Source organism: Schistocerca piceifrons, chromosome 2, assembly GCF_021461385.2.
Source record: "Schistocerca piceifrons isolate TAMUIC-IGC-003096 chromosome 2, iqSchPice1.1, whole genome shotgun sequence".
Lineage (NCBI taxonomy): Eukaryota > Metazoa > Arthropoda > Insecta > Orthoptera > Acrididae > Schistocerca > Schistocerca piceifrons.
Genome location: NC_060139.1, coordinates 103,436,561 through 103,448,467, shown reverse-complemented (window position 1 = coordinate 103,448,467; position 11,907 = coordinate 103,436,561). Strand labels below are relative to the sequence as shown.

The 11,907-nt window shown below is 46.1% G+C and overlaps 2 non-coding genes across 2 annotated transcripts; one reads left to right on the top strand and one right to left on the bottom strand.

The window, feature by feature from the left end:
• Positions 1-933: 933 nt before the first annotated feature.
• Trnat-ugu lies at positions 934-1,007 on the bottom strand. The gene has a single exon. It is a non-coding gene; the product is annotated as a tRNA-Thr (tRNA).
• A 500-nt stretch (positions 1,008-1,507) lies between these two features.
• Positions 1,508-1,582, top strand: Trnar-ucu. Its single transcript has one exon. It is a non-coding gene; the product is annotated as a tRNA-Arg (tRNA).
• Positions 1,583-11,907: the final 10,325 nt, after the last annotated feature.

The following is an 11,907-nucleotide window of genomic DNA, read 5'->3' as shown; positions in this document are numbered from 1 at the left end:
ATATTTGGCCCGGTCACTATCAGTGGACCACGCTGTGTAAACTACACACCGCCGGCCGCGGTGGTCTAGCGGTTCTAGGCGCTCAGTCCGGAACCGCGCGACTGCCTCGGGCATGGATGTGTGTGATGTTCTTAGGTTAGGTAGGTTTAAGTAGTTCTAAATTCTAGGGAACTGATGACCACAGATGTTAAGTCCCATAGTGCTCAGAGCCATTTTGAAACTACACACCGCCAAGAGTGCACCTCCGGAGTACAAACTGCTGCAGCCTTGTTCCGCACAGCAAGACGAGCAGAGCTGAGCAAGACAGCATACAGACGTGAGTGGTGACCACGCCGGCTGGCGGCTGGCGTCGCCAGGTGAGGGCCAGTGAGCGCGCTGATGGCCGGCGGTGCTGCGGGAAGCCTAGGCCGGCGGCGGCGGCGGCGGCGGCGGTCCGCCGGAGCGGCAGTAACGCGTCGCGACGCCCGACGAGTGGGGAATTTCCGCTGGCCGGTGGCCGCGCGCCGCAACGCGGCAGTTTCCACGGCGCGGGCCCGCATGCATCGTCGTCCCCTTACTCCACTTTCTGCAGCATGTCCGTACGCCAATTTCCACACCGCTGGAAACTCGGTCGCCACGAGATCGCCTTCACACCGACAGTCCATCACAGCAGCTGCGAACATAAACAAGCCGGGACAACAGAGACGGGTCTCTGTGAATGGACCTCAAATGGGCCTGTTCTGAGAGCTGCAAGTGAGAAACATTAAAAGAGAAGTACTATACTTGACAAAAGCATCATCTATATACTAAGATGGTATCTGTTCTTTCGGACATCTCCGAAAGAACAGATACCATCGCTGACCATGCAGCTCGTTAGAATGAAATTGCAATTAAAGAACACCCTTAGCTGCTTACAGGCGTTGACATACGTCAACGGGGACGTATGGAAATGTGTGCCCCGACCGGGACTCGAACCCGGGATCTCCTGCTTACATGGCAGACGCTCTATCCATCTGAGCCACCGAGGATGTGGGTTTCGCAGGAGGCATGCCAGAGATAAATCCCTGCAGTCGCGCTGTCCTCTGTGCCCTCGGTGACTAGGATGGATAGAGCGTCTGCCATGTAAGTAGGAGATCCCGGGTTCGAGTCCCGGTCGGGGCCCACATTTTCATCTGTCCCCGTTGACGTATGTCAACGCCTGTAAGCAGCTAACGGTGTTCTTCAATTGTAATTTCATTCTAACGAGCTGCATGGTCACCGATGGTATCTGTTCTTTCGGACATGTCCAAAAGAACAGATACCATCTTAGTATATGTATAGTTAAGGCTCACCAGGCACTTGACCATCTTCTTTTTCTGTGCGAATGCATAAACAGTGCCCGAACTCTTACGGGAATCGGCAATGCGCCACGAGTAATGAGTGTAATGGGCGGGGGCACTACGAATGTAGTGCGGGACAATACGTTGAGAATGTGGGTTTCGCAGGAGGCGTGCCAGAGATAAATCCCTGCTGTCGCGCTATCCTCTGTGCCCTCGGTGGCTCAGATGGATAGAGCGTCTGTCATCTAAGCAGGAAATCCCGGGTTCGAGTCCCGGTCGGGGCACACATTTTCATCTGTTCCCGTTGACGTATGTCAACGCCTGTAACCAGCTAAGGGTGTTCTTTATTTGTAATAAAAGCATCATCAATGCTACCATTGGTTTTGCCAACATAGAGCTTAACTAAGCATGTCGCTGTTGATGTTGTAAGCCCTTATTTTCTTCTGAATTGAAACTACAGGATCCAGATCGTCCTACGCTAAGGCGCCGAAAGTCAAGCGATACCTGTTAATGTCGTGTTGAACCACCTTTTGCCTGTCACACTGCAGCAGCTCGACGTGGCATGGACACAACAAGTGCTTGGCGATCCCCTGCAGAAATATTGAGCCACGCTGCCTCTATAGCAACCATAATCCCACTGCAGTATTTTGTGCATGAACTACGTCCCGTAAATGTTCGACCCGTAGCCAAATCATTTGCTCGAAATGTCCAGAATATTTTTCACACCAACTGCTAACAGTTGTGGTCTGATGTCATGGCGCGTTGTCGTCCACAAAAATTCCATTGTTGTTTGGGAACATGAAGTCCATGAATGGCTGCAAACATAGCCATTTCCAAGAAATGATTCATTCAGATGCACCAGAGGAACCAGTTCATTCCACATAAACACAGCCCACCACCAACCTGTACAGTGCCTTGTTGACAACTTGGGTCCATGGCTTCGTGAGACCTGCGACACACTCGAACCCTACCATCAACTCTTACCAACTGAAATCGGGACTCATGTGACAAGGCTACGGATTTCCAGTCGTCTAGGGTCCAACCGGTATGATCACTACCCAGGAGAGGGACTGCAGGCGATGTCGTGGTGTTAGGGCAAAGACACTCGCGTCGGTCGTCTGCTGCCACAGCCCAATAATGCCAAATTTCGTCACACTGTCCTGACGGATGCGTTCGTTGTAAGTCCCACATTGATTTCTGCGGTTACTTCACGCAGTGTTGCTTATATGTTAGCACTCACAACTCAATGCAAACCCCTCTGGACTTGGTTGTTAAATGAAGACCATTCACCATTGTGTTGTCCGTGGTGAGAGGTATTTTCATCTTAATTGAAACAACAGGATCCAGATCGTCCTACGCTAAGGCGTCGAAAGTCAAGTGATACCTGCTAATGTCGTGTTGAACCACTTTTCGCCTGTCATACGGCAGCAGCTCGACGTGACATGGACACAACAAATCCTTGGGGATCCCCTGCAGAAATACTGAGCGCCGGCCGAAGTGGCCGTGCGGTTCTAGGCGCTGCAGACTGGAAGCGCGAGACCGCTACGGTCGCAGGTTCGAATCCCGCCTCGGGCATGGATGTGTGTGATGTCCTTAGGTTAGTTAGATTTAACTAGTTCTAAGTTCTAGGGGACTTTGGCTCCATGAGGCCAATATGTCTCCTAGACATCATGGGGAAACTGTTAGAGAAGCTGTTGGCTGACAGGCTGACCGCACACAGAACTTTGTGCGGGATGAGCGACAGGCAATTCGGCTTTCGGCCGGGGCGATCGGCGTCTGACGCAATCGCCCTGGCGGCTGAGGTGTGTGACTCTGCCCCGCACAAATATGTGGTCGGCATTATGGTGGACATCAGTAACGCCTTTGACAACCTGTGGTGGCCCTCGCTCTTCTCCCGCTTGCGTGAGAAGGAGTGCCCAGGGCCCCTCTATGGCTGTCTCAGGAGCTATTGTATGGACAGGGAGGTCTGGTTATCATCGCCTAGCGACAAAATAAGCAAGACCATTACGAAGGGGTGTCCCCAGGGCCCCGTACTGGGGCCACTCTTTTGGGACGTAAATGTAGAACCGCTGCTAGAAAACCTACAACTCAGCGAGGACGTGCTAGACGTGATAGCCTACGCTGACGACCTCCTCCTGTTGGTCGGCGGCCGTAGCCGGGAAGAACTTGAACCAAAAGTAGAAAGAGCAATCAACATACTAGCTGAATGGTGTCAACAAGCTAAAATGAAAATTGCACCAAATAAATCAATATACCTTCTCTTAAAAGGCAGTCTGGTCAGGAATCCCACAGTAAGAATTGATGGAATACCAGTTCTTCGGCGTCGCGAAGCGCGATATCTTGGAGTAATTATTGATGAAAAATGGAACTATACATCTCATATCGAAACCATTACACTACGCGCAATAGAAACCCTGAACAACCTAATCAACATTGGTCATAAAAGATTTCACCTGCCACCTGCTCTCATCAAATTATATCACAACAGCATCCTATCATCGATAGTAGGTTATGCATGTGGGGTCTGGGCTCACAGGCTCACGAGGGTGATGCCGGCCATGGCCGTGAGAAGGGTGCAAAGAAACATGATAATGCGGTCTGTAGGTGCCTACAGAACGACACCTGGGGGGGGGGGGGGGGGGGGGCTTTATTGGTGCTAATGGGATTATGCCCATTAGACATAAAGATAAGGGAACAGGCCGCATGGTACTGGGTCACTAAGGGAAAGATAGATAAGACAAGGGACATATTGGGGGTTCAGGTAGGAAATAAACCTGCCATAAAAAGAAGGGGGGAGGAGTTATGGCAAACATCTTGGGAGAACGAAGAAACTGGTAGAAGGGTCTTTCAGCTGCTGCCAAACATCAAGGAGCGACTTGGGATGACCTATTTCGAGCCAAGCAGGGGACTATTGCACTTTCTCACGGTACATGGACCATACCCGACATATCTATGTCGGTTTGGAAAAAGAGCTACACCAGCGTGCGACTGTGGCGCTCAAGCCGGAACACCTGAGTACATCATCTATGACTGCCCGCTATATGATGATGTGGCGCATGACCTGCGAACGCAATTACCCGATCACGACACTTATGACGTAATACGACGTTCCGATACCTTCAGTATCCTCAACACACTGGCAAACGAGGTATCATAAGGTTTTGCGAGAATTCTTAAGAAACCAAGAAAGATGATATTGAACCGGAATAGACTGAGATGTACTCGCCATACCGCCGGGTGCGGAGCAGGCCAGTCTCCCATGACTGGAATCCGCCGCGCTACTGGGCCAGGAGAGCGAGTGCATCACCCCACAGGCTATGACAACTGCACTCTATTAGACATAGTACCAATTAAATTAGTAGTAGTAGTAGATTAGAACACTAACAACACTAACAAGTAGGGACTGCAGCGACAATACAGACTTGGCCAGCCCAGTGCCAGGGGCACGCTCACATGGGTTTAGCTCAGTGAGCAGGCCTAATAACAGTAGGTTTGTAACACCAACTGGCACACCTGTAATCGCTGCGGAATGCAACAGAATAGTAGGATAGTCCAATAGATTAACTTTGTCCAAAAGTTAGCCAGTTAAAATATTAAAAAGTAGAACTTGCTGTATTTTTAGTAGTAGTATAATACATAGACCCACTAATTATTGAGGTGGTGGGTTATTTTTGTATTTCACATGTAGTTGTAATGTATTGTTAATAAAGATTTTTTTTTCAAAAAAAAAAAGTTCTAGGGGACTAATGACCTCAGAAGTTGAGTCCCATAGTGCTCAGAGCCATTTGAACCATTTTTTTGAAATGGTGAGCCACGCTGCCTCTATAGCATCCATAATGCCAGTGCAGTATTTTGTGCACCTGCTGACCTCTTGACTACGTCCCATAAATGTTCGACCGGTGGCCAAATCATTTGCTCTAAATGTCCAGAATGTTCTTCACACCAACTGCGAACAGTTGTGGTCCGATGACATTGTGCATTGTCGTCCACAAAAGTTCAATCGTTGTTTCGGAACATGAAGTCCATGAATGGCTGAAAACATAGCCATTTCCAACCAATAATTCATTCAGTTGCACCACAGGAACCAGTTCATTCCATAAACACAACCCAACACCAACCTGCACAGTGCATTGTTGACAACTTGGGTCCATGGCTTAGTGCGACGTGCGACAAACTCGAACCCTACCACCAACTGAAATCTGGATTCATCTGACCAGGCTATGGATTTCCAGTCGTCTGGGGTCCAACCGGTATGGTCACTGGCCCAGGAGAGGGACTGCAGGCGATGTCGTGGTGTTAGGGCAAAGACACTCGCGCTGGTCGTCTGCTGGCACAGCCCAATAATGCCAAATTTCGTCGCACTGTCCTGACGGATGCGTCCGTTGTAAGTCCCACATTGATCTCTGCGGTTATTTCACGCATCTACATCTACATTTATACTCCGCAAGCCACACAACGGTGTGTGGCGGAGGGCACTTTACGTGCCACTGTCATTACCTCCCTTTCCTGTTCCAGTCGCGTATAGTTCGCGGGAAGAACGACTGTCTGAAAGACTCCGAGCGCGCTCTAATCTCTCTAATTTTACATTCGTGATCTCCTCGGGAGGTATAAGTAGGGGGAAGCAATATATTCGATACCTCATCCAGAAACGCACCCTCTCGAAACCTGGACAGCAAGCTACACCGCGATGCAGAGCGCCTCTCTTGCAGAGTCTGCCACTTGAGTTTGTTAAACATCTCCGTAACGCTATCACGGTTACCAAATAACCCTGTGACGAAACGCGCCGCTCTTCTTTGGGTCTTCTCTATCTCCTCCGTCAACCCGATCTGGTACGGATCCCACACTGATGAGCAATACTCAAGTATAGGTCGAGCGAGTGTTTTGTAAGCCCCCTCCTTTGTTGATGGACTACATTTTCTAAGGACTCTCCTAATGAATCTCAACCTGGTACCCGCCTTACCAACAATTAATTTTATGTGATCATTCCACTTCAAATTGTTCCGTACGCATACTCCCAGATATTTTACAGAAGTAACTGCTACCAGTGTTTGTTCTGCTATCATATAATCATACAATAAAGGATCCTTCTTTCTATGTATTCGCAATACATTACATTTCTCTATGTTAAGGGTCAGTTGCCACTCCCTGCACCAAGTGCCTATCCGCTGCAGATCTTCCTGCATTTCGCTACAATTTTCTAATGCTGCAACTTCTCTGTATACTACAGCATCATCCGCGAAAAGCCGCATGGAACTTGCGACACTATCTACTAGGTCATTTATATATATTGTGAAAAGCAATGGTCCCATAACACTCCCCTGTGGCACGCCAGAGGTTACTTTAACTTCTGTAGACGTCTCTCCATTGATAACAAGATGCTGTGTTCTGTTTGCTAAAAACTCTTCAATCCAGCCACACAGCTGGTATGATATTCCGTAGGCTCTTACTTTGTTTATCAGGCGACAGTGCGGAACTGTATCGAACGCCTTCCGGAAGTCAAGAAAAATACCATCTACCTGTGAGCCTGTATCTAATATTTTCTGGGTCTCATGAACAAATAAAGCGAGTTGGGTCTCACACGATCGCTGTTTCCGGAATCCATGTTGATTCCTACATAGTAGATTCTGGGTTTCCAAAAACGACATGATGCTCGAGCAAAAAACATGGTCTAAAATTCTACAACAGATCGACGTCAGTGATATAGGTCTATAGTTTTGCGCATCTGCTCGACGACCCTTCTTGAAGACTGGGACTACCTGTGCTCTTTTCCAATCATTTGGAACCTTCCGTTCCTCTAGAGACTTGCGGTACACGGCTGTTAGAAGGGGGGCAAGTGTTGCTTCTCTGTTAGCACTGACCACTCTATGCAAACCCCGCTGGTCTTGGTTGTCAAATGAAGGCTGTCGGCCACTGTGTTGTCCGTGGTGAGAGGTAATGCCTGATTTTGGTATTCTCTGCATACTCTTGAGTTGTGGATCTTGGAATATTGAATCCCCTAACGATTTCCGAAATGGAATGTCCCATGCGTCTAGCTCCAACTACCATTCCACGTTCAAAGTCTGTTAATTCGCGTCGTGTCGCCATACTCTCGTCAGAAACCTTTTCATATGATTCGTCTGAGTACAAATGACAGCTCTGTCAAGGCACCACCCTTTAATACCTTGTGTACGCGATACTACCGCCATCTGTATACATGCGCATATCTGTCCCATTAGTCTTATCACCTCAGTGTATACCCGCTACATTAAACATTTTCTCCTACATCACATACACTGTTAAGATAATTATTTCAACAGTATCATGGGAATGACACCTTTCTTTGAAGCGTATTCTATACACTCCAGATAATAACCTTTTAGAGCACGAAAATTTAAAACAACCTTTTCACCAACTTTTGCTGGTACAGATCTTCCTTTTTTGAAGGATTTTGAAAAGGGTATGATGAAATGTTTAAATAGATAATGTTGATAAAGTATTGAAAATTTATTTATCCGTAACAGTTCACTTAAAAATTTTCCTTATATAACAAAAGCACAATTTCCAGAAGCAGTTTTTGAAGTCTTAACAACAGCTTAATGACGTCCCATACCGTAAGAAGTATATTTTGGATGACTCCATTAGTAGCTTTTTTTCTTTTGTCTAAATGCTCTCTCCATATTTTTATGTTTCTTTTCGGCATTCCTCTCCCTCCAATTGTCAAATGTTATGTCATCTGCAAAATAAGTGATCAATACAATAACAAATTTGCTCGCTTGGCCATCCTCCGTAGCAGGCACAGAAATATTTGTTTTGTAAATAAAAACCGCTTTTTCTTGCTGCACTGTATATTGTTTCTCCCAGAAGCGTTTCACCTTCTTACTTTAAGGTATCTTCAGTGGGATCTAGAATGAAACAGTTCTGTTTTGATATGTGTTATCTGTAGATTATAAAACAGTTCACATCTCGTTTTTTGTGTAAATGAGTGTTTAATTACAGTTCTCGTTTTTGATTGGCATCTGCGTTTCCTTTCATCTTGTCGCATGATGGAGGTCGCACTATAGCCTCATTTACAAAACATAAGCGCTGTTTCATGTTCCGAACTCCTTCACAATTTTCATAATGTTTGCCCTTATTGTTGTGGCGCGCTATTAGTTTTCTGTCACTAGTTGCACATATTTGATCGAAAATTACCCTTTAAAGAGGTAACTACTGTGAGTTCAGTATATACAGGATGTTTCAAAAATGACCGGTATATTTGAAACGGCAATAAAAACTAAACGAGCAGCGATAGAAATACACCGTTTGTTGCAATATGCTTGGGACAACAGTACATTTTCAGGCGGACAAACTTTCGAAATTACAGCAGTTACAATTTTCAACAACAGATGGCGCTGCAAGTGATGTGAAAGATATAGAAGACAACGCAGTCTGTGGGTGCGCCATTCTGTACGTCGTCTTTCTGCTTTAAGCGTGTGCTGTTCACAACGTGCAAGTGTGCTGTAGACAACATGGTTTATTCCATAGAACAGAGGATTTTTCTGGTGTTGGAATTCCACCGCCTAGAACACAGTGTTGTTGCAACAAGACGAAGTTTTCAACGGAGGTTTAATGTAACCAAAGGACCGAAAAGCGATACAATAAAGGATCTGTTTGAAAAATTTCAACGGACTGGGAACGTGACGGATGAACGTGCTGGAAAGGTAGGGCGACCACGTACGGCAACCACAGAGGGCAACGTGCAGCTAGTGCAGCAGGTGATCCAACAGCGGCCTCGGGTTTCCGTTCGCCGTGTTGCAGCTGCGGTCCAAATGACGCCAACGTCCACGTGTCGTCTCATGCGCCAGAGTTTACACCTCGATCCATACAAAATTCAAACGCGGCAACCCCTCAGCGCCGCTACCATTGCTGCACGAGAGACATTCGCTAACGATATAGTGCACAGGATTGATGACGGCGATATGCATGTGGGCAGCATTTGGTTTACTGACGAAGCTTATTTTTACCTGGACGGCTTCGTCAGTAAACAGAACTGGCGCATATGGGGAACCGAAAAGCCCCATGTTGCAGTCCCATCGTCCCTGCATCCTCAAAAAGTACTGGTCTGGGCCGCCATTTCTTCCAAAGGAATCATTGGCCCATTTTTCAGATCCGAAACGATTACTGCATCACGCTATCTGGACATTCTTCGTGAATTTGTGGCGGTACAAACTGCATTAGACGACACTGCGAACACCTCGTGGTTTATGCAAGATGGTGCCCGGCCACATCGCACGGCCGACGTCTTTAATTTCCTGAATGAATATTTCGATGATCGTGTGATTGCTTTGGGCTATCCGAAACATACAGGAGGCGGCGTGGATTGGCCTCCCTATTCGCCAGACATGAACCCCTGCGACTTCTTTCTGTGGGGACACTTGAAAGACCAGGTGTACCGCCAGAATCCAGAAACAATTGAACAGCTGAAGCAGTACATCTCATCTGCATGTGAAACCATTCCGCCAGACACGTTGTCAAAGGTTTCGGGTAATTTCATTCAGAGACTACGCCATATTATTGCTACGCATGGTGGATATGCGGAAAATATCGTACTATAGAGTTTCCCAGACCGCAGCGCCATCTGTTGTTGAAAATTGTAACTACTGTAATTTCGAAAGTTTGTCTGTCTGAAAATGTACTGTTGTCCCAAGCATATTGCAACAAACGGTGTATTTCTATCGCTGCTCGTTTAGTTTTTATTGCCGTTTCAAATATACCGGTCATTTTTGAAACACCCTGTATCTCACCCTGTTTGGTTTGTTTACGTATATGAAGCCAACCTAACGAAGTATATGCTGAAAACTAACGTCTACTCATTTGTGCATGTGTGTGTGTGTGTGTGTGTGTGTGTGTGTGTGTGTGTGTGTGTGTGTGTGTGTGTGGAGAAATACCCTGTATTCACATGAATTAAAATAAATAGATATTTCCTTTGTCATATTTGTGAATAGTATAATATGTTCGAAAGTGTTGCCTCTGTCTTTAGATCCCTAATGCCACTTCCTTGCGGAAATCAAGATACCACTTCTCTTTCAACCGATCACTTCTCACGATATGTGACCTTTCTGCCAGGAAATCATGACTCTAGTTGCACTACAGGAACGATACTCCATAGGCGCGCAATTTGAGTAGAGCCTGCTTCTGAGGAACAGTGTCAAAAGCCTATTATTCCGATACTGACGTATCTTCTTGGAGGTTTATTCTGTTTAAAAGTCCAACAAGTGAATCACGCTATGTTTCCCCTGAATTAACAATTCACAGAGCAATAATAATAAACATACTTTATTCTTAAGACTCGCCGTCTGGAACGGAAAGAATTGCGTGTAGTACTGTCTCACCTAACTGTAGAAACAGTTCCACAAATATAGTACCTGTGGAATTACTGAGAAGGTGAACGACAGATCTTTCAGGGAACAAAGTCACGACAAACCTATGTCAGCATATTTTTAGAAAATAAATTAAAAATGCATAAAATTAAGCTAAATACAAAATACTTATAGCATTTTAATTCCTAAAGACCTAACCCCGTATCTCAACCAATCGAATTCCGGGACTATGTATTCACAGAGAACATTATTAGTCATAAAAGAGTGATCAGGACGAACTGAGGTGTCAGTTTGCAAATTATAGGTTATAGTGCAGGATTTTCTTAGTCATTTCACGATCTGAAGTTAAATTACTTCTACTGCCTGTGAAATAATTTGCAACGTTGTGCAACATATGGATTAACGACAAGTAGAAGCTTTAGGAGCGTCAGCTGCAGGAATGCAAACAAAACCGATTCATGGAATAATAAATAATTATTCAAAAATGTGACCGGTTGCAGTTTTATGAATTTACGGACATTATTACCGTTTCGTTGCCATGTCTGTGTGGACCACACCTAAAATGTTCGCAGTTACCCGTTATAAAACCTATTCTGACGCAATAAATATTTTTTTCATCTCACTACGACGTTTCTGTCTTTCTTGCTGCTAACATTGCTGACGAGCCCTCAGTGACGTATTTAACCGATGTTACCGCTTACCACAGATAATTTCCTAAAATGGATAGCCGCACATGGTTCTTCCACTGTTCTTTGTTGTCTAGCGGGAGACTGTACACTATTCGCACTCGAAACGTATCGATGTGAGCAGCTGTGTCCGGATGCTCTACTGAAAGCTAGTCTATATGTCAGGAGGTTGATTCGAGAAACCATCAACGAAGTGGTCCACGCTGAGATATTGAACGTTAATTTGCGTTTATTCGTACGCTATACGTACCCCAGTTACGGCAGCACTGAAAGCCCATGCTACAGCTCGTTGATTCGACTACGACGATTCAATACCACCAATGGCGATTCATAGTCACATGACACATTCTAAATCGACTGCCCGCGAACAAGGTCGACCACCCTTAAACAGCACTCTCAAACTCGCCGACCACAAGAGTCCGCCACAGAATGTCTGAACCCGGAGACGTACTCTAACCACCAGACATACCGCCTAATGCTTTTCCCTGAACACTACGCCCTCCCGCGTGCAGCTCTCTGTTCCTATTTATGAACGCTGCTCTATCCCTGCCCTTTTTTCCTCTGAGTCGTCAGTCTTCTGACTGG